Here is a 25,000-nt window from a genome sequence, read left to right as displayed (position 1 = left end):
CCGAGAGCAATGCCTGTCCTACATTGACAAACCTCATTATAGATTGAAGATGTGAAAAGTTACAAACATCACTATGTACAAAGATAGATAAATTGTGGTATTATGTCATCGTACGTAATGATTACTATATGAAACATACATATTGTACAGACTATTCTTCAAAACTAATTGATTATATTTACATTTTCCAGGGTCTTTGCCTGTGATAACACTACGTCTCAATTTTGTACTATAAAACTAAGGATGTCAACAAGTACTCGAGCACTCGACTATCGCTCGGTCACGGTGATCATCGACTTAAATTTTCCTAGTCAATTACTTGTTATAGATTGAAGAAGAAAAATTGAAAAATTTTTTTTTCTTTACGTGGCAATTTTTGGGCCTCGAATAGAAATAAGAGCTTTCTATTTTTGGTATTTTTTATCATATGAATGTTACAATCTGTGCCATCGAAAGGGTGTCCCTGGTATATTTTTAAGTGGCTAAAAATTGATCTGTTTTGAATTGTAGATCAAATTATTGTTTTGAATAGAAGTACATTGTACTTATGCAAACATGTACTTGAAGAGATCATTTATTGTTCTTCTAAACAGCTATATATTGGATTAGATGTTTGTATAAATCAAACATTTAATCAAATCATCTCAAGGCGTTTGTTTTCAATTAATAATCAATGGTCCATACCCCACTAGATAAATAAAATGCGTACAGAATTTTTTCATATTTTTCAAACGTGTATCTGAGGATATGTTCTTATCAAATTTTAACCTGTTGGCTGGTCCATCGGTATTATAAAAGCTAGGACGGTTGCTAAAAATAGAACCGATTGCGGAAAATGGCGCTTTTCTCATACATAAAGAATATAAACCTAAGCCTGAAATTTGACTTCCACAAAATCATTTTTTGACTTATATCCCATGTAAAATAAAGGAATTATTATTTCAAAACAAAAATTTTATGTTACACTTGCTAATTTATCAAAAAATTGATAAATCTGCATACAAATTAGTTAAAATGAATAAATTTTCAAAGAGAATTTAAGCTCTTATAATTTTATTTACGTACAGAATTCTCTAAAATTTTGATATTATTTACACCTTAACGCCCTTAATCAATTGAAAATAAAATTACCCAAGACACCGGCCTTTTCAGGATCACAATTGGCATATTTTTGGTAAAATCATTAAAATATATATTTTGAAAAAATATCCGTAAAAATAAAACTGTGCATAGGTTTATTATTTCATAACTCTAAAAAAAATATGTTTTGATTATTGTTAAATAGAAAACATGATTTAAACAAACTGTTGATTAATCTGTATTATTTAAATCGCAAAAGATGGTTTCTTTGAATATCGTCAAGTATTACGGATCGAGATCGGTATTTAGAAATTGCAGTCAAATTCGTGGATAATGCTAACTACCTGATATATGCCTTCAAGACAAAACCTCTATTCATACCTTTTTTACTGGATTTAAAGACTGTTCTTATAATGAAATAACTTCTCTTCAGCGCATGATTTTAATTCTAAAGACATTTTTTTTGTGGAAATAAATCTATGCTCATTGCTAAGCGAATTGGATAAAGATGATTACGTGTTATAGGTCAATTTAATTCCCCTTGTGTATTTATCTCCCTTACGCACTGGAATATAAACTCGGTCAGCATTTCATTTTCGATGTTTATAAACTTTCGGGGATTTATGTTCAAAGAATTGGATTAAATTCAACCTTATAACGGATTGATGTTTATGCAGGACAAAAGTAAGCGGTCTAACATTATATTTTCAAAACGAGTACGCAATCGACACAACCCAGTCATGTTATTTCGCTGATGAATACCCCGGTATGCCTAATTGATTGCAGTTGTTAGGATTTTTGATATATTTGTTTTGAATCAATTTCTATGTCAGCTTGATTTCTTTGTTTTGAAATACACCTTTTAACGTAAGGTCTCAATTAGATCGGGCACGGATAAGACGTAATAACGCGTGAATTACGTCAGACGTTGTTTTGTGACGTATGGATAATTACCTTAAATTGTTGATTTGGCACGGCATGGGACAATGACTTTTAACAAGAAACAGGCCACATTTGATTTGACTAAGATAACATGGAGCTCAATTATGTGTAAGCATCACAAGAAAAAGAAAAAGGCTAAGACAATTGCTAATGGATATTTACATAAAATACTTTTTAATTTATTTGAAATCAAATACATCTAGTGCATATTATTATGTTTTTGTATTGTACTATTTAAGGTCCTTCGATTGTCGTGTGACGTCATTGTGAGCAATCCGGAATATTTTACCGTTATCGGTTATAATAATAGTGTTATGTGGTGCATAGTTTTGCCAATATTTCTTGATTTATACTTGTGTTTAACACATTTTAAGCTATGTAAAGTGAAATGACACCAATGTTTAACAATTCATAGAGAGTAGTTTGAGTTGAAATCGCTGAATTCAATGAAAAACTGATAAAACCGTATATAGGCAAACTTGACAGAGACTACAATTCATAATTTTTTACCAGGCAAGGTAAACATTTCTTTGCAGATTTCGATAGGATATATAATGAATTACAAATGTACCAATTTTCAGTGAGTTTGAACCATTATTTCAAAAGTTATAGACGTTTTATGTTGCTAAACTGTACTTATTCATGGTTGAAAAATCGTATCAAAATGCACTGTAAATGTGATAGCTTTCATACTGGCAATTTTAAATGGCCTTAAAATGTTAAAATACTTAAAATAAAGGATTGCGATTAATTTCTTTTAAAAATTGCTTTATTATATCGAAATTAGTTAAAATAAATGTGATGTTTGATAAGAGAGCAGTCGTTGCTATAACTGTCCTGATAGTGTACTTGTGTTAGCTCCTACAGCATGAACAAAATATTTGCAACATACCAATATTTAACTTTAATTTGATTGTTTGCATATTAATCATCAAATTTAAACAAAAATTACACAGATTAAACCATAAAAACATCGAGGGTGGAGAAACCTTAATTGATTGGTAAAGGACACAAAATTTCAAATAAATCAACGAGTACTGGACTATCGCTCGAAGAATGGCTCTGATTATTCGACTAAGCCAACCGAGTAAAATTGACATCCCTATATAAAACCCGGCCATAACTTCAAATGACGTGTAATTGAGGCGCCAGTGGGGTTTGCTCATTTATAGTTAAATATTTAATCGTACAATGGCTTAAAACAATATAAATATACGTAATACTAATAAGAAATCATTCTTTGAATATTATGATTGAGGGGATAATTTTGGTCGGGGCATGATCAAATCTATCATAATATCCTTCGGGCTTTATTGGATTTGATTACGCCCGACTGAAATTATCAACTAGCTCATACTACTCATAGAATGATTCCTTAAACAATTTCAGAGGCATGGTGTTTGAAATAAATAGATATGATACCAGGATAACCTGGCTATGAAAGATCGAAAGCTTATTTCCAACATATGTATTAGTAATACAATGAGTTATTACTTTGAATGCTGTTGATTAAATAGTGGTACAACACATACTTTGTTAATGTAATTGAATTTCTGCTCATGTATAACACACGTTTCGAATTTGTGTACAGATTGAATTCCTATGCCCAGCTTTCTGTAAAGACCAAATACCAATATCTCCATCTTACAGAGATAAAGAAAATATAAACAAAGAAATAATAAATACACGCAGTCAGTGTATATGAACATGACAATGAACATTGTTGACATGTAATATATCCAACACAGACAATCAACCAGTTTGTTAGGAACCCCAAACAACCCCAAGGAACCCCAAGGATAAAAATTATTAACTATAAATACCCAAGGGGTCTTACTGGAGTGTAAGGGTCTCCTTTTAGTACCCAAAGGGTACCCCAAGGAACCCCAAGGATACCCGTAAGAACCCCATGGAACCCAAATGATAGTTATTAACCAGTGATACCCCATGGGTCTCATTCGAACGAAGGCTCACCCCAAGGTACCCCAGTGATAGAAATTAATAACTATTTATACTCATGCAGTCTCATTTGAATCCAAGGGTCACCTTTTAGAACCCCAATGATACCCCAAGGATACTCATAAGAACCCCAAGTAACCATAATAATAGATATTAATAACCAGTGATACCCCAGCCCCTGAGGGGTCTCATTTGAATCCAAGGGTCACCCTTTGGTACCCCAAAGAATCCGAATGAATCCCAAGTATACCCCTGAGAATCCCATAGATACCTCAATGATGGAAAGTAAATTAAAATGTTGATAACTTTTGATAACCAAGGTCAGTGTCATTAAAAATCCAAGGGTCATTCCTGATAGCCCAAGGATACCCCAATGATTAAAATTGAAAACCATTGATACCCCAGGATACTCACTGGAGTCCAAAGGTCAACTATTGGTACACCAAGGATACCTGTAGGAACCCCAATTGCAGGGTACCAAAATGATAGAATTTAACAAACACATCAATGGTTGTACTATAAAACATATTACTAATTAATACCCAATGACTCAATGAAATATCATAAAAACATCTGGGTAACCAAAGGAACTCTTATGATACCCCAATACATACCGGTAAGATAAAAATAATGTTTCTCCTGACTTAAAATATCTGTTCACTTTGGATGAATTTAACAATTAGTGTTATCAAATCGGTTGAAAATCATAATTGAGTGCTGGTAATCGGCAGAATCTGTTGTCTCTTACCAACTGATGATCAGCCAATAATTGAATCAGTAATTTTTTTTATCAAATTCATGAAAATAGGGCACTTAATTTTATGTCACTGCAAGGAAGTCTTCTGGTGAACCATTCTAGATGAACGCTTATGACAACGTTTCTTCGGTGAAATTTTCAAACGAAGTGGGGAAAGATGTTCAGTTACAAAGACCAAAACTTGTTTTACTATTGACAGAGGGGGTGTTACCCTTATTTGGGAGTACTTTTGAGAAAAGACAAGAAATGATCATTGAAGTGTGGAGTGAGGATATCTCCCCTTCATGGGTACAACACAATGGATTGACCCATTAGGGGTGCAGAATTCACTTGACAGGCACCAAGATACCTGTTAATTGTAAGTAGACACCCCTTGTATATTGGTGGTAGCTCTTGGACAGGGATTAAAGGGCCAACATAACCCTTTACATGTAGACACAATGGCTTCACCATCACTGTTGCAATAATTTACCTACACCTACATCTCCTTGTTTATTGGCCAATATTGGGGGTAGACAACCCTCGTGAATTTTGGGTAGCTCCAATGGACTTTTTGTCTGGATTACAAGGGGAATTCAAATCCAAAACAGTACACAGTTTGGACCAAAGAGAATTTTTCAAGAGGTCCACAGAGGTCCACAGGTAGCTCATCGTCACAAATATTTCTTACTACGAATCAGTCCTTGCCCTATAGGTGTAAGAACAACAAACTTGTAGATTAGGATTGATCGCAAAAATAAGTCACCATAGATGAGTTTATCTTAGGTTATTCCAGAAATAAAGTCGTCGCTAATGGGCATTGAAAAACAATGCAAACAAAGCATATTATATCGTATGGTTTCCAATTGGACCAAATTACACAAAGTATTGTAAGGGTTCCATGAAGTAGTTAATGGTATACATTTAGTGCCTGGGCCCCGGGGTATCAAAAGTGCATGGATGTATCATTGGAGTTCCCAATGGGGTTCCTTGGGATACCAAGGGATGACCTATCAAGTGTTTTCAATTTGTATGATTAGGGTATCTTTTGGAGTTCCTTGGGGTTTCTGTGGGGTTCCCTAGGGTTTTTAGAGGTGTGTCTGGGATACCAATGAGTCCCCAGGGGTATCAATTTTAAATTTGAATCATTAGGGTATCCTTGGGGTTCCATTGGGTTCTATGGGGTATCAAGTTTTATGAATCCGTCTTTTAAGGTTATCCTTTAAGTTCCTTGGGGTATCCATAGGGCTCAGCGTGATACCTAATGGTGTCTGGGATATCAAAGAGACCCGAGGGTGTATCCAGAAATATAAACTTGTGTTATTAGGGTATCCTTGGGGTTCATTTGGGTATCAAAAGTTATATTACTGGTATACGGGTATCCTTGGAGTTCTTTGAGGTGTCCATAGGGTGTGTTAGTTACATGTATAACAATGAGTCCCCAGGGGTATCAAGAATTTTTAATTTGTATTATTAGTATTAGGGTATCCTTGGGGTTCTATGGGTATCAAGTGTTATGAATTTGCATTATTAGGGTATCCTTAGGTTTATTGGGGTACCCATGGGGTTCCCTGGGATACCTAGTGATTTGTCTGGGATATCAAAGAGACCAAAAGTGTATCAAGAGATATAGTGTATTCTTGGAGTTCCATAGGGAATCAAGAGTTATGAAATTTATATAACCGATATAAGGGTATCCCTAAAATTCCTTGGGGTATCTATGGGTTTTGTCTGAGATACCATTGAGTCCCCAGGGTTATCAAGAGTTTTAAATTTCTAAAAAGTTACTGTGTACAGAAGAGGGATGTCAACTAATTAAACAAAGGAATATACAGGTGTTAGAGGATGGAAAATCATTATAACACGGTCACAATTATATCAGATATACCGAACAATACAAAGGGATATATAAGAAATGGTTGGGTGTTTTGATATTATATCAGATTAACCGAATTATTCAATTAACCGCTATCATATTAAGTGGAACCCTCTGTATTACAATCTATTAAAATATCCTTGGGGTTCTATGGAGTATCAAGAGTTATGATTCTGTATTGTTAGGGTATTCTTGGAGTTCCTTGGGATATCATTCGGTTCCCTGATGTTCTTAGAGGTGTGTCGGGAATACCAATGAGTCCCTAGGGGTACCAAGAGTTTAAAATTTGTATTATTAAGGTATCCTTGAGGTTCCTTGGGGTTCTATGGTGTATCATGAGTTATAAATCTGTATTATAAGGGTATCTTTGGGGTTCCTTTGGGGTATCCTTTGGGTACCAAGGGTAAGGGGTGACCCTTGCATTCTAATGAAACCCCCTTGGGTATCAATAGTTATTCATTTCTGTCATTGGGGTATCCTTGGGGTTCCTTGGGGTATCCGTGGGGTTGCTTGGGGTAAAAAGACGTGCCGTGTTTTCATACAATAATTTCGTTTAAATACAACAGTAAATTTAAATGCATATATTTACATTTTCTAGCGTCTTTGCCTGTGATAACACTACGTATCGATTTTGTACTATATAACCTAAAATGTCAAATTGGGGCGCCAGCGGGGTTTGCTTATTTATAATTAAATATTTAATCGTACAATGGCTTAAAATTATATTAATATAAGTAATAAGGAATCATTCTTTGAATATTTGGAGGTGATAATTTCGGTCGAGGCATGATCAAATCCATGATAAAGCCCTTCGGATTTGATCAGCCCCGACCGAAATTATCGCCTCATAATATCCAAAGAATGATTCCTTATATACAATCGATATCAATTAATTTAGACGTGCATATCGTTTGTTTTGACATTAAACATAAAACTATATGGAATGAAGAGTAATAATTGTAATTCACATAGTTTAGTTGCGAAAACATGTGTTTGTGTTACTAATGATAGACTCACGGTTTGTTTACTTGCAATATTGGATTTCCTTAACTTTACCTGTTTGGTACTTAGCCACAAAGATGTTGTCTCTGGTGTCCACACATAAACCCCATGGAAACTGTAAATGACAGTTGTCAATGTAGCGGAGGAACTGTCCGTCCTGATCCAGGATGTGGATACGGTGGTTGTAATAGTCTGCTGTCAGGATCTGACCCTGGCTGTCTGTTGTGATGCCGAGTGGATAGAATGATCCCTTGGTAGTAGAGGGACGACCAGTGTAGGTAAACCGGTGTTTCCCGGCCTGATTGACCACCACTACTGCACGGGCGTCATTGTCTGACACACAGATATCTAGGTTCCTGTTCTCACTGATGTATTTATATCCACCAGATGAATAGAGACCTCGTCCTTTGTCATCGTACTGAATACTTTGATTCTCTGTGGAGCCAGAGAAACACACAACCTTTGAATGTTTATTATCATCACTGTCCATGACAACCAGGAGGTCACCAGAGGAGGTACTACAGACACCGCGAGGTCTCCACCCCCGTAGTCTGATCACTGTCTGTATCTGTGTATTCTTCACTATGTTCACAGTTCTATCATGGTAATCAGCATAAACTAGATCACCACTCCTTGTCACTGCTATATCCTGTGGAACATTCCCTGACTTAGTTTGGACTGACTTCACTAGCCTCCCCTGCAGGTTGTAGAGATTCATTATTTTGTTACTGGGACACATCCAGATTTCTTCATCACTGTGACAAGTAACACTTTTCAAGTATTCATCCTGTGTCTGTATGGTGGAGATGATCCGTGGCTCACCAAGCAGCAGTTTGAGAGAAGAGGATCTAGCTTCTGAGGTTTCCAATGTGTAACCATGTTCCTCTGTTGTTATGGAGAATGGTGACAGCAAACCAAACTGTTTGTCAAGTTGTTCTGTGTTAATTTTCTGAGGGGTAAAGTTTGGTAGAGAAACTTTAAGTGTAGGAGGCAATCTTCTGAATTCATCAATTCTTGATCTGTAGGCAGAGACACGGCTGACATCATTGGAGTCCAGTAACTTATTCAGATCAGCAATGCTCTGTGTGATTTCAGAAATAGTGCGTGTGATTTCATTTTCCTGTTTATTCAGGAAGACCAGGTGTTTTGATTCCATTTCCTCCACGTTCGATTTCAGGTTTGTGATAATGATATCTATTTCTCTATGCCATACTTCTCCTTGTTTGTAAATTGCTGCTGTCAATTTCTGTGAGTTTTTACTAAGATCAGCTTTCTGAAGTGGGATGGTGTTTACAATCTCTTTGTATTTAGGATGAATAATTTTTTCTAATTCTTCCAAATCTCTTTGTAAATGCTTCATTTTTCTTTCAATGATGCTCAAAATGTCAACCAAGTTATGGTTTTGGTGATTTTGAGTTGAAAGACAATAAATACAAACGGAAACGTCACAGTTTTCACAATAAACTTTACACAGTTCTTTGACATGTTCCGAGCAATTTGGATAATTTGGAGTAGATCCTCGGTCTTGAAAAGGTACTACCTGATGTTTTTGGGAAAAATCCAGCATATGTTCCCCAACACAAGCTTTGCAGAGATTGGTCTGACAGAGGTCACAGTGAAGTGGGGGGAAAGGAGTATCACACACATCACAACGCACCACATCCTGGGCGCTGTGTCGAGGGTCCATGGTCATTTAAATCTGTTATGTATGATGCAGGAAAAACTCTGAAATATATAATGGATATCATTAATTTTAATTACAGGATAAAACACTGTCTTTTTCTACTATAAATTGTTACTTGTATCTCTGATTAATAGAAAAGTTAATTTCTTTGCAAATAATACATACTAGGGATTTAAACTTGCTGTTTAGAATTTAAAGTATTAATTTTTGCATAGTAAATTTGTATATATATATAGTTTTTTTTATTATTATATACATATAAACATGTATTCATGCGGATGTGTATGTGCAACAAAAAAGTCTATCCTAGGTTATTGAAAACTTTCTTTCTTTTTTAAAAACAGGTACACCTATCAAAGGTCTTAATTGTATAAATGAAAAATAGTATGATAATGAAAATTCTTTTATTAATTGACATGTCATATTTCAAATTCTTCACCTGGAGAAATTGACATCAAATTTAAAACAACCAAGAGGTCCAAGTACAATATTCCTTACATGTACAATAGTTTTTTTAAAGCTCTTGTATCCCTTTAATATATCTTATTTTAACATATAACATAGAACTTTGGGGCAGGAGTGGTTTGTTGCAAACACGATATTGGAATATAGTTACACTAAATATACCTTGTATAACAGATTGTTTGCATTTTTTAAAAAGATATTCAAAACAATTATTTAGAAAAATTATTTTAAAGATATTCTACACGTCTACATGCATTTGCTAAATTTGGCCAACAAGTCAGAGGAGTGTATTGTCTACCTTTAATAACCCTTTTTCAATGTAAAGGAAAATTATACATTTAATACAACAGTTCAATTTTAAGGCAGCTTTAGGAAATGTATATATTCATAAGACATCTCAAGAGGTCCCCAAAAAAACGTTTCCTAAATTTATACCTTTTTTATTTTTATAAAAATCAAAATTCAAAATAATCAATGTCAGAAAGGCAAATTTTTGTCTTTGGACATATAATTTGATTTTGGAGATAAATCAATGTACATGGACAATGCATTTCAGCCTGAACCAACATTATCATGATTAAAGTAAGTCCCGGGTTATTCCATCATTTTTCATGATTTTTAACGAAAACAAATAAACCTGTCAAAGCAATACAATATTTCAAAAAATAAAAGGAATAAAGTCCAAGATTTGTTCATTGACACCTTTTCTATTTTACTGAATAAGTCCACACGAACAAAATTTAAATCCTCAAAGAGATAATTACTGGAAAATTGAAATATTTTCAGTTTTGAAATAATTTTTCGGAAGTTACTTGGAACACTTGCACATTTTTTCAACGTTATCAGCCGGTACCTTCATGTAGCTTGCTTTTATAAGCTTTAAAAAATATGTTTTTGATGTATATCAAAGCTAGGCGTTTAAAAGAAAAATTTTAGTATTTAAAATAAAATGACAATCGTTTAAACCCCAGATATTTGTGAATATTGAATAATCTAAAAAAAACAATGAATAAATATCCTGGGACAGAGTATAAGTAATTTGTCGTACAGCTATAAGCGCAGAGGCAGTGACATTTTACTCTTAATTATGATTTGTCACCTGCAGTGACACTGTTCCCATTGCTACCTGCAGACTTTATCTGCATGCTTTACCTCTTAAGTTGAATTTTCCCCTCGTCCTCAAATTCAGGAGGCAAGGATCTATAAATAAGAAGTAATCAGAGAATTTAATCAATTTTATTAACCTTTTTTGTCATAGGTTTTGACTTGTTAAACTGAAAGTAGGCCAAGATATCAGTAAGATTAAGTATACATATATATTTTAAATCTATGATTGATAAGTTTTAATTAAATCAGATCTAATCGTTAATGTTGCATATATATCAAGTCCTACCCATTATCATTGAAAAACTTCTTCAGTTCTTGAAACAAACAAACCTTTCCAAGGCAACACCTGCATGATTTAGGTTCCAGGTCAATTTAGCCTCGAGGAGTTTAGGACCAGTTTGTCAGGGAAGTTAGTATGTACGCACCTGGCTTTAGACACCAGTACATTTAATCTAAAGTCTGATTTTTCCCACCGTAAGATGTATTTGCAATATATATTTAAAAAACTAATCATTCCAATAAATTATACTGGCATAGTTGATACTAGGCCTTACATTAATTAGTTTTTTAATGTCTATCTACCTCATAGTATATTTTTTTATGTACTCTTACGATCAAGTTTCTCTTTTTGTATCAATTCAATATTTAAAAAAAGAGAATCATTATTTGTCCCAATAAGTAAATGGGGTCATCTCAAATGCCATAAACTTTTATTTTATTACAAAATCTGGTGATACTGCGAAAGAGAGCGCATGTGCGTGGCGAGAGAGAGAGAGAGAGAGAGAGAGAGAGAGAGAGAGAGAGAGAGAGAGAGAGAGAGAGAGAGGGGGAGAGAGATAGAGAGAGATAGAGAGAGAGAGAGATTATATGCAATGCATATGATTGAATTCGTTGATGGTATACGTGTATTTTGCTATACATGTATAACATTTCCATTTTAATATTTTCTATGCAGGTTTTACCGGTATAAGGATGTTATTGATACACAGTTTTCAGAAAGTGTTTTAGATTAGGTGTGTTCACCTACACCTGAATATTAAATACCATTAATATGTCAAAGAAAATTGGACGTCCAAGACGCCTTTCCTTCTTTTAATGTTTTAACCCCGGTAATATCTGTTTTTATCCAATTATATCTCAAGTTTAATGATAAAGATATGCTTCGCCATTCAATTTATATATGTATATATATGTACAAGAAGAATTAATTCCACGGTTTTAAAATAATGTCCTTTACATAATGTAATTATAGTAATGTTTAGTGTCAGATGTCTAATTTATAGGTGACCACAGTACAGTTATTGCATGCTTGTTTGACGATTTTTCATATGACGGGTATCATGGGGTATGTGCATGCATACCACATACTAAGTTTACAATCTTTTTAAAAATAGCGTTGTTTTGGGAATATTTCAGCCATTAATTATGTGTTTAAAACTGTTGAATGAAGTCATACCTTCCAGAATATATACTCCCATTTTTAATCTTTTCAGATTATTCTGAACTCCTGGCATTGATTTGTGATCTGTTTGTAGACAGTGATTGTTTGTACTTTGTAGGGCATTCAGCGGTCTTCAGGTAGGTTTCTGATTGATTTGAATTTGTTTTTCTGGTCAATAGATTTTCCGCCTTTTTACAACCTGAAGTAAAATCATCTTAATATATATTTAAAAGTAAATACATTTGTACATGAAGCCGTATTCTCAGTGCACAGTGCAGTGGCATATATTCTGTGAGTTTTAGCCCCCTACACCATCAATTTTACGTGTTTTCTCTGTAGTACAGGACCTCATGAATGATGCATGTACTCTGTATGTTGTAGAAGGGGGTCAATAATATATTTGTACCAGTAATATGTATGTTATATGTTACATTAAATTTTTAAAATCAGAGAATTTAAAACTATATATAACAATTTAACTTGTTATATATATAGTTTTAAATTCCCTGAATTTATAACACATATATGTAACATATAGACCCCCATCATTGGTAAATGGACTCTGTATATGTACCGGTATTCTGTATGTTATAGGTCCCAATCAATGATAGATGTCGTCTCTGTATTACAGGCCCCATTACAAGGCAGCCACCACGTTAATTGGTCTGAAACCCACCACCACCAAGGCCCATGTGGTGCGGGCAATCCTAGAGAACCTGGCGTTCCGGGTTAAAGTCCTGTACGAGACCATTCTGTCTGAGACCAGGATTCCTCTGTCTCACATCAGGTAACAATTACACCAACACGGTCATCGTACATTTGACACTGAATTAACACGCGAATTAAAGTTGGTTTACAGTTATGTACTGTAGATTCCTAATTAAATGAGAGAATTAATATCCGCGTAAAATCGCGAGAACCACCCTTTGGGATTTTAAAATCTAGCCATTGTTTTCTGAGAGTTGAGAACTATAAGAAATATGAAGAAAAGTTCTGTGTTTGCGATTTTATATTCTAGCAATTTGATACAAAACAGTGGGATGGCTGAATTAAGTTCTCGCCTAATACATGTATAAAGGATTTACAGTATTTCATAACATCTTTTTTTAACATAGCTGATGATCATTCATTAAGTTGTCACCAGACATCAATTACATTTCTATCATTTAATACTATGGTATATCTAATTTTTGTAGAGCCAATGGGGGAGTGTGCAATAATGATTTCCTTATGCAGTTAATCGCTGATTTCACAAACCAGACCATAGACCGTGCCAAACAAAGAGCTAACATGACCAGTCTGGGGGTGGCATTTCTAGCAGGACTCGCCAAAGGTATTGGATAATTTATTGTAGTGATGTATATATAAAATACATGTTACTGTCTTGAAATATAAGTTATATTTGGGGGAGGGTAAGAAAACATGACAGAGGGCGGGGCTTGCCGAGCCCTCTTCAACTTTTTGACCTGAGCCCAAATATCATTTAAAGTTCAATACAGTTATCATGTACATGTATTTTGTTTATCCTGCAACATAATTATATCACATTTTGCACCTCAAACAAGCTTTATTCGACAAATTTTGCTGCATATCTGGAGTTGAAACCATAACGCCATGGCAAAATAGCAAGAAAGATGACATCACAATGCAATTGAACATGAATCTTGTACAAGCTCTTTTTTAGTTGACAATCTCACTTTTAATACTGGGCAGTATTTTAAAGTTAATACATTTATATAAGGCATGAATTCATAAAAAAGTGAGATGAACATAACATCTTTTTGATTGGTTGGTGTTTTTCATCCAATAGAAAATATTTAATTCTTACTTAAATGTCTTTGGAGTCCTATTAAAATTTAAATCCAGTGAATAAATTTATTAATTTCTTTATTTGAAATGGAATACCTAGAAATAATTATGTTAAGGTTATGGCTCACCTGAACTGAAATATGTAAAAATGTGATCCACCCGATAATCATGGCCTTTCCTACTCTTTGGGATCATCAGATTTGAACAAACTTGAATCTAGACCACCTGTGGATGCTTTATCAAATGTTTCAGATTTTCTGGCTAAATAATTTTAGACAAGAGATTTTTGAAAAATGTAAAAAATAAATTCAATAATTCTAAAATATATTCCCTTTGAAGAGCTTGTGGCTCTTTATTTGAGCAATCTTGATTCCCCTCTCCCAAAAATGCTTTGTGCAAAGTTTGGTTGAAATTGGCGCGGTAGTTTAGGAGAGGAAAATGAAATTTAAGAGGGTGTGGCTCTATATTTGAGCAATATTGAATCCCCTCCTCCAAAAATGGTTTGTGCAAATTTGCTTGAAATTGGTGCAGTGGTTTAGGAGAAGAAAATGAAATCTAAGAGGGTGTGGTTATTTTAATATTTGAGCAATCTTGAATCCCTTCCTACAAAAATGCTTTGTGCAAAGTTTGGTTGAAATTTGTGCAGTGGTTTAGGAGAAGAAAATGAAATTTAAGAGGGTGTGGCTCTTTATTTGAGCAATCTTGAATCCCCATCACCGATGGTGCTTTGTGCCGAATTTGGTTGAAAGTGGTTTTGGAGTTCGATGAAAATGACAATGACGACGACGACGATGCTAACAACAGACAATGGGCAAAATTTTGATCAGGAAAGGTACCATGATGCAAAGTCTCAAGTGAGCAGATACAGGGCAAAACCCTTTTTAAAAGGGAGATAATTATGACACACTGAAAATAGGATGTGTGTCTTAAAAAATATTCTTCTCAAGAACCACTGGACCAGAAATTCTCCCAAATAAAAAAAAAAATTATGTATAGTCATATCTTGTAACATATAATAATTTTTTAAAAGTTTTACAATAAATAGAAGAGTTTCACATTTATGAATTTTGAAAGAGATACAAGATCTGTTGTTCAGGTACGAGATGTGACCATTAGGCCTCTTGTTTATGACATTGCTTTGTTTTTATTTTATGAGTACAACTGATTTCAATTTGTTGTAGAAGTATAGAAAAACAAGGCAGAATTGAGAGAAATTCGTGAGTCAGAAACAGTCTTTGTAGCGGAGAAAGATGTGTGGTCGCGATACAAGGACATATTTGTTCACTGGGAGAACGCGGTCATTAGATCACGGGAGTGGTACAACTAATGACAGGAAATTATTAGGTCATGTGACCCATAGAGTACAAAACATTACGATATCAACGATTTTGTGACTGATTCTTATTAATTAATAAGCAATATTTTGACAGAGATAAACCTACTCTCAGCATCAAATAAAAACTTCTATGTTCACCAGGCTTGGGGCGAATTACATTGTAAAGTAATGCATTACATTACCATTACTTCATGAATTAGGGCATTAAATTACCATTACAATTACTTAATTTTCTTGAAGTAATGCATAGAGAATAATACATACCCTTTTCCATATCACAGCTTGTATCAGCCCGAGACTCCAATATCAGCCCGAGGGCCGAAGGCCCGAGGGTTGATCTTGGTCGAGGGCTGATACAAGCTGTGATATGGAAAAGGGTATCTATTATTATATTTATTACATACTTTGTAATAAATTTAAAAAGAAAACCCATCAACTTGAACAATTAGATTATTCATATCATTTGAAAAAAGTCTGGACATGTACATGTATTTAATAAAAATATTAGTTCTTCTTGTTTTAACAAACATGAAGCTACAGACCGGAATTTCATCAGGTTTTAAAAGTTGACTGCTTTAAAACATTTGCTAGCATTTGAAATTTTCAACTGCACTTAAAAATGTCGACTGTAACTGAAAATGTTTTATTTTTCGTCTGTAAACATGCAAAAATACCGAAGCGAAAAAAGGCAGAGGAGTTCCGCAAGGGGTGTGATACGGATACGTAGCAGCCCTGGAGGGCTGATAACCTGTATCAGCCCCGGAGGCCGATACGGATTTTGTGACGTCATCTGTATCACATATGCAAAAAACCTGTATTTATTACTAAGTATGTAATAAATTACATTACCATTACATGAGAGAAGTAATGCATTAGCATTACCATTACTTTGTGAAAAGTCAATAAGTTTTAAAAGAGTAATTTAAAAGCTAAATAAAGAGTTTTTGTAAATGTTTCATAAATAAAACATGTGTAAACATATTTATAGGTTCATGTTCACTATATCCGATAGGGTTCAAATTTAAAGCAATATGAGCTGCAATTTTCATGCTGAATTTTTTCGTTACGAAAATGTTATTTTCTTCTAAAATGACAAAAGTACATAGTTCTTAAATTTCTGCTAGCCTTATTTTTGTGGAAAAAGCCGTTTAGAAGCCTAACTTGAAGCAAAAATAAATTATTGTCGTCCTATACAAAAATTGACCTGCTATATCTCCTCACAAAAATTAATGATCTCTCCAAATCTTAATTATTTATCTTACAAGTTTAAGTTACATGCAGCCTTATTATACTAGCAGGTTTTTGCAGCAAAATAAATTTTAAAAAATACAGATCAAATTGCTTTAATGATTTATACAAGATTGCTGTTGCACTACGTGATCAAAGTTTCACAGGTTTAATCTTTCAACTGCATCCTGTCGGATGTGAAAATCTAAGATACATGTATATAAGTGTTCAGGTAATAATAGAAAAAAATACATGCATGAATCTTGTATTTTCTATCAGTTCAAACTATTGTTCTTTAAATACATGTATACAACAGAAAGAGAGAGAGAGAGAGAGAGAGAGAGAGAGAGAGAGAAATTATTTTCAAATGGGTTTAATACTGAAAGTAATTTTTAAGCTTCAAGAGATCATGGTTGGACAGTGCATTCTTTTTAGTGCATTCATTTTTGCTTTTAAGGGTGTATGTCTGTTCTCCATTCTAATGGAACACGTACAGCCAATAGAAGGGTGGTGATTGGGGTGTTTAGCACCTCTTTAAACAATAGAATGTTTTGATACTTAGAACAACACTGTGTACTGTTGACCCATTCTTCACAGTAAAGAATTCATTGAATGGACAACTAATCGGAGTATATTTTTCAAATGATTTAAAATTCTTAATAAGACACTCTTAAAATGTTATTAAATTGTGTTGATATAACCAATTATATTGACAATTTAAGAATGGTTTTTAATTTTTTTTAACATGCTTAATCACACAACTAAAATATTTTTATCTCAAGAATTATTTTTCTTCTTTAAAAACAATTTTTAATCAAATGCAGTTTCAGTTATTCAATTCATCACGATTTTACAAATAAACATGCATAGAAAAGCATAGTAATGCAAAGTAATGCCATGTAATGCCAGCATTACACTAGATTTTTGGAAGTAATGCATTACATTACCATTACTTGTAATGCTAAAATTGTGGCATTACACATTACTAGCATTACTTTGAAAATATGTAATGCATTGCAATGCATTACCATTACATTTAGCATTACCCCAAGCCTGATGTTCACCAGAGATGTTGATCATGTTCAGTACATTAGGATATTAACCAATGAAGTGTGCATGCATAGCATTAGTACTTTTTGATATTGATGGTTTTTATACTCTTTGACGAGACTGAAATATTAGATTTTGGTTCATATATATATATTTTTAAGGTCATCAATACATTAATGCCAAGGGCATTTCATATACTTTTATCCTTGCAGCCATTGCTACAAAAGTGCTTATTTAAGAACACAGAGTTGTTTCTCCTTCAAAATGTGCCATATGGATTTCCTGCGACATCAACTTAGTATATGTAGTATTGAACTCTCTATTAACTTACTGAATATCTTAGTGATTTAAAGTATTTTTTATTAATAATCATGAATTTTTTTCTTTGAAAATACTCATGCAATGAGAGAGAGAGAGAGATTATTTAGTCATTGATCCCATTTTAAAACTATTCATCACATTATATAATATGTTTGTTGACATCTGCATACAGCAGTAATATTTTTATTCATTAAATTTTTAAAGAAATTATGAATTTCACAGTTTTTATCTATTAAATACTTTTCACATACAAACTGTAGTTGTCAAGTACGGGGATTTTTACACCAAAATTTCAGCTTACCACGTGAAGAAGGGAATAGCTCCAGCAGTGCCCCTTCTGTTGGCGTCAATGTCCTAAGTAAAGTTTTTGAGGTGCCCTGTAATCGCTAAATAATCTGAATTATTATTGCATGGTTCTAACTTCATATCAAGCTCGTTTGGATGATGCATATGGACAAATAAACCTGAGCCTTAAGGGTCCTCCACACAACTGAGAATAGTTCTGCATGCAAGCTAGCCCATTCTTCTAAATTACTGAAAGATATGCTCTTCATGAAAAAAAGCCCTTGGAGTTTTTGAACTCGGGACCTGCGGTTGGTAGACTGAAGCTTCACCCATTGCGCCACAGAGATAAAAATTAAATATCGATATAAAATCTTTCACAGTTCGTTAAAATTGCAATGTTGTGACGTATTGTCATAAAAAGTAGAAGTCATGGGGTGTCAAGGATCCTTAAGTACTGTTAAAGTTTTTAAATATTTGAATTTTCCCTTATAATAAAGCCCAAAAGTATAATATATCTTTAGATTCTTTAGGCCAAAAATTTCCAAATACGGTAATATGTCTAGCAAATATATTATATTGTAAGATTTTCCAAGGGGAGCCACTTATTTTTATAGTTCTAACTTAAACTCGAAAAACTGAGTAATTCCCCTCTTAATATGGCAATCAAATTAACCAGGTGGTGTCATTTTACCTGTTGCGAGGTGCCTGAGAACAAATTTAAAACATTTCTTTTTCTGTATAAGATATCAACCAGTTGTTAATAATTTTAATATAATGAATTATTTAATATAATGTTATATTTGTTTGCGCCAATAAAAGATTTAAATTTATATGAAATATTGTTTCTGTGAATTTTAACACATATAGTAAATTTTAAAAATAACAACATAAGGCACATGTATCTCCTTATATGGAACCCCCCCCCCCCCTTTCCAAAAATATACCCAAAATTACAAATGCATATAAAATACATTTACTTACACATTGTGTAGCGATTTGTGTAGTGATCTAATTGGAATAGATCAAAGATATGATTTTATTTAGATTGGTACATGTTTTTTATTTTTAAACCAGGAATATGTAGATCTATATATTAAATCCAAATACAACAATCACTTGATTTGACATAAATTTATTATGATTATCTTATCAGCACATTGCGTAAACATACATGAGTCACATATGTGGTTATATATTTACATTGATTAAAAATAAACAATTGGTATCAAACATAGTATGACATTATAGAGATATCCCCTGTCTAAAATCACACGTACTACATGAATACAGTGATTATTCTGATATTTTATACATCCACAGCCAGTAAACTACCTGTAGATATTTCACCAAGAGTAATGCCTGGTCCACATTCTCATCAGATTAAGTTGTGAAAAGTTACAAACACTACTATATACATAGATAAATTTTTGGTATCATGTCAATGAACATTGTTGACATGTACCGGTAATATATCCAACACAGACAATCAGACAGTTTGTTTACATGACTTGTATTTCAAGTTGTAGTTCATTCAGTCACTTTGTTACACACACAGATATCAACACTTTGTACATGGGATAAAATAATATCAGTATACGTATTTTTACAAGTGGAATGTTTTGATACAATTATTTGGTTTACATACAACAGTTAACATAAATGCATATACAATCAATATCAATTAATTCAGATGTGCATACTGTTTGATTTGACATTACATTAAACATGAAAATATATGGAATGAAGAGAAATTGTAATTCACACAGATGCAAAAACATGTGTTTGTGTTGGCTATATTAACAGAGTAAGACACACTTTGTTTAATACTTGTAATATTGGATTTTCTTCACTTTACCTGTGTCATACTCAGCCACAAAGAGGTTGTCTCTGGTGTCCACACATAAACCCCATGGTTTCTGTAAATGACAGTTGTCAATGTAGCGGAGGAACTGTCCGTCCTGATCCAGGATGTGGATACGATGGTTGTTATAGGTACAGTCTGCTGTCAGGATCCGACCCTGGCTGTCTGTTGTGATGCCGTATGGATCAAATGATCTCTTGGTAGTAGAGGGATGACCAGTGTAGGTAAACTGGAGTTTCCCGGCCTGATTGACTACCACTACTGCACGGGCTCTATTGTCTGACACACAGATATCTAGGTTCCTGTTCTCACTGATGTATTTAGTGATATCAGATGAATAGAGAGGTTGTCCTTTGTCATCGTACTGAATACTTTGTTTCTCTGTGGAGCCAGAGTAACACACAACTTTGGATTGTTTATCATCATCACTGACCATGACAACCAGGAGGTCACCAGAGGAGGTACTACAGACACCGCGAGGTTTCCATCCCCGTAGTCTGATCACTGTCTGTTTCTGTGTATTATTCACTATGTTCACAGTTCTATCATGGTAATCAGTATAAACTAGATCCCCACTCGTTACTGCTATGTCCCGTGGATAGTTCCCTGACTTGGTTTGGATGGACTCCACTAGTTTCCCTCTCAGATTGTAGAGGTTCATTATTTGGTTAATGTGACACATCCAGATTTCTTCATCACTGTAACAAGTTACACTTTTCAAGTATTTATCCTGTGTCTGTATGGTGGAGATGATCCGTGGCTCATCAAGCAGTGGTTTGAGAGGAGAGGATCCAGCTTCTGAGGTTTCCAATGTGTAACCATGTTCCTCTGTTGTAATGGATAATGATGACAGCAAACCAAACTGTTTGTCAAGTTGTTCTATGTTAATTTTCTTAGGGGTGAAGTTTGGTAGAGAAACTTTAAGTTTAGGAGGCAATCTTCTGAATTCATCAATTCTTGAGCTGTAGGCAGAGACAAGGCTGACATCATTGGAGTCCAGTAACTTCTTCAGATCAGCAATGCTCTGTGTGATTTCAGAAATAGTGCGTGTGATTTCATTTTCCTGTTTATTCAGGAAGACCAGGTGTTTGGATTCCATTTCCTCTACGTTAGATTTCAGGTTTGTGATAATGGTGTCTATTTCTTTGTGCCAGACTTCTCCTTGTTTGTCAATTGCTGTTGTCAATTTCTGTGAGTTTTTTTTAAAATCAGCTTTCTGAAGTGGGATGGTGTTTACAATCTCTTTGTATTTAGGATGAATAAATTTTTCTAATTCTTCCAAATCTCTTTGTAAATGCTTCATTTTTCTTTCAATGATGCTCAAAATGTCTACCAAGTTATGGTTTTGGTGATTTTGAGTTGAAAGACAATAAATACAAACGGAAACGTCACATTGTTCACAATAAACTTTACACAGTTCTTTGACATGTTCCGAGCAATTAGGATAATAAGGAGTAGATCCCCGGTCTTGAAAAGGTACTACCTGATGTTTTTTGGAAAAATCCAGCATATGCTCCCCGACACAAGCTTTACAGAGATTGGTCTGACAGAAGTCACAGTGTAGTGGGGGGACAGGAGTATCACACACATCACAACGCACCACATCCTGGGCTCTGTGTCGAGGGTCCATGGTCAAGTCTGTTATGTATGATGCAGGAAAAACTCTGAAATATATAATGGATATCATTGATTTTAATTACAGGATAAAACACTGTCTTTTTCTACTTTAAACTGTTACTTGTAGCTCTGATTAATAGAAAAGTTTATTTCTTTGCAAATAATACATACTAGGGATTTAAACTTGCTGTTTAGAATTTAAAGTATTAATGTTTGCATATATATATATATATATATATATATATATATATATATATATATATATATATATATATATATATATATATATATATATGATAGGGTGATATTTCATATTAATTAAGTCATAATTTCATTATCATGAAATATGAAATTATTAATTGATAGTTCTATAAATTATAAGTTTACAGTATTTACTATAAAAGTTGTCAATATAAACAACTTTATGTACAACCTAACAGTATGTAAATAGCTACATAGTTATTTATATAGTATGACATCACAATGGTCATTATGGTCAGTGTAAACCTGTTTTAGTTAATTATATATCACATAGTCAATTCTATTTTTGAATTCTCCATTTCATTGGTCCTTTAAATTCCCTCTCTTTGCTTTGTCCTTTTTGATCTGATCTTCATACCGACCAGATGTATTTATCTTAAGACCAAGAAGAAATCTATAGACTGTAAGTAATTGTTTTATATTTTATGCTATTAAGATTACTGCTTATTAATAAAGTATATCATATTTGCTAGATAAGTAAATGATATATAGTGAAATGTAAATCTATTTAAATGTAAATTATCATGAGTGAAAACTTAGTGTTTGAGCAACACTCATTATAGATATTTTAACTATCTTAAGCTAGATAACCTAAATGTAGTTTTAAGAGTATTGCTATATGTATATAGATTCCATACCTGAAGAATATAGAAGGATCATGCAGATGCAGATCAATTAGGCTTTGTGTCACACATAGGTATGCATATATATAAATATCAGATTTGATACTTATTGCCTAAGTTAAGTTTAATATGTTTTATTTATTAAACATTAATAACTATCTAAATTATTAATTACACAGGATAAATATTATTTAACTCTTTATATATCAGTTAGCACTGTGATAAGGGGAATAACTCTTGCTTGTAAACTGTGCTTGGCAAAATCATGAAACGGATGTTTTGATTCTTAAACAATGCAATGATATATTATGTGTGATCTATTTTATTTTTATGATGATGTGATATTGATAAATTACTTATTGTGATACATGTATTGTTAAATATTTCAGAGCTTATGATATAATATAAAGTCATAATAGAGAACCCTACGTTGGAGTTGTTGTTTCTATCTACAATAACACCATCATTACATATATATATATATATATACTATACAATATTTCAAAAAATAAAAGGAATAAAGTCCAAGATTTTTTCATTGACACCTTTTCTATTTTACTGAGTAAGTCCACACGAACAAAATTTAAATCCTCAAAGAGATAATTACTGGAAAATTGAAATCTTTTGCATACCTGTTAACCTTCCAAAGCTGCTATGTGGGAAAATCTCCCCGTTACCAACTTGGCTAAGGGGGAGATTTTGCGTAAACGACCTTTTTTCACGTGAAATGCAAATATATATTAAAAATACTGTTAGATACCTTATTTTACCATTGTTATTAATGCATTTGCAATCATTTTAAATTTGATTATTTCTATGACCACCAATGTGCAATTACAACTTGTGTTGCTGTACATGTTCAGAAAACTATTATTTTGTTTGCATGGTACAATACAAGAAGTCAATAGTGCCACTTTTTATATCAAATCTTCTTATTGTTCAGTATTGAACCATCACTGGATGCTGACATCTAGCCAAGGGTAAACACAGAAAATTTATTTTGCATATTTTGAATTTGCAGTGAAACCCAGTTAAGAAAATACCAGTAAATAATATTCATTAAAATTATTTGTTGCCTTATATATAGGATAGATTTTTAATTCACAAAGCAACATGTATTTCTCCAGTATCATTTAAAAATGATCTCTGTTGTAATGTCTATAGCATCCCTGTAATTCATAGTACCGGTACTATAAACTTTAAAAACTCTTGTGAAATGCTTTTATCGGTAGCTTGCATAAACACTCAGTGTTCCAAACTCACTTTGATTTTTACCGACCGTGCTGGCCAGACAGAATTAGTCATGCCTCACTGCACTTGGCTTGGGTGCTTTACCTGTGCACCTGTTAAGTGACACCACTGGCAGTTATTGTTTTCTTTGGTGTTACAGAGTAAAATCAAGATGTTTTAGGCTTTCACTTATTTTTTTTTTGTAAGGCCTATGCATAACTAAATACGTAACTGATATAAGTCAAAACCGAAAGTAATCGTAAAAAGTAAACTTGGCTATAACATGTCATACTATGATCACGGTAGACAATACTTGGATGGATTTTGATATATTCAAGCTTTTTGAGCTCAAAATCAGAGAAAACCCCGCAAAGGTTGTTAAAGTTTGCATGTAAAGATTAAGAATTGGGGGGGGGGGGGGTGTATGGGGAAGACAAATACGATTGCGGGAGAAATTTGTCTCCCGCACAGGAGATAGGTTGGAGGCGGGAGATCTTAGAATATTAGGCCGTTTTGCGGGAGTCTCCCGCGCAATGCGGGAAGGTTAACAGGTATGCTTTTGAAATAATTTTTTCGGAAGTTACTTGGAACACTTGCACATTTTTTCAACGTTATCAGCCGGTACCTTCATGTAGCTTGCTTTTATAAGCTTTAAAAAATATGTTTTTGATGTATATCAAAGCTAGGCGTTTAAAAGAAAAATTTTAGGATTTAAAATAAAATGACCATCGTTTGATCCCCAGATATTTGTGAATATTGAATAATCTAAAAAAAAACAATGCATAAATATCCTGGGACAGAGTATAAGTAATTTGTCGTACAGCTACAAGCGCAGAGGCAGTGACATTTTACTCTTAATTATGATTTATCACCTGCAGTGACACTGTTCTCATTGCTACCTGCAGACTTTATCTGCATGCTTTACCTATTAAGTTGAATTTTCCCCTCGTCCTCAAATTCAGGAAGCAAGGATCTATAAATAAGAAGTAATCAGAGAATTTAATCAATTTTATTAACCTTTTTTGTCATAGGTTTTGACTTGTTAAACTGAAAGTAGGCCAAGATATCAGTAAGATTAAGTATACATA

General features: G+C 33.5%; 2 pseudogenes; one reads left to right on the top strand and one right to left on the bottom strand.

Moving 5' to 3' along the window:
- The window catches only part of LOC128180749 (uncharacterized), a 38,864-nt pseudogene extending 13,981 nt beyond the window's left edge, over positions 1–24,883 (bottom strand).
- LOC128180748 (putative glycerol kinase 5) lies at positions 12,897–15,578 on the top strand (annotated as a pseudogene).
- Positions 24,884–25,000: the final 117 nt, after the last annotated feature.

Source organism: Crassostrea angulata, chromosome 4 (assembly GCF_025612915.1).
Source record: "Crassostrea angulata isolate pt1a10 chromosome 4, ASM2561291v2, whole genome shotgun sequence".
Classification (NCBI taxonomy): Eukaryota; Metazoa; Mollusca; class Bivalvia; order Ostreida; family Ostreidae; genus Magallana; species Magallana angulata.
This window is presented reverse-complemented; position numbering and strand designations above follow the sequence as displayed.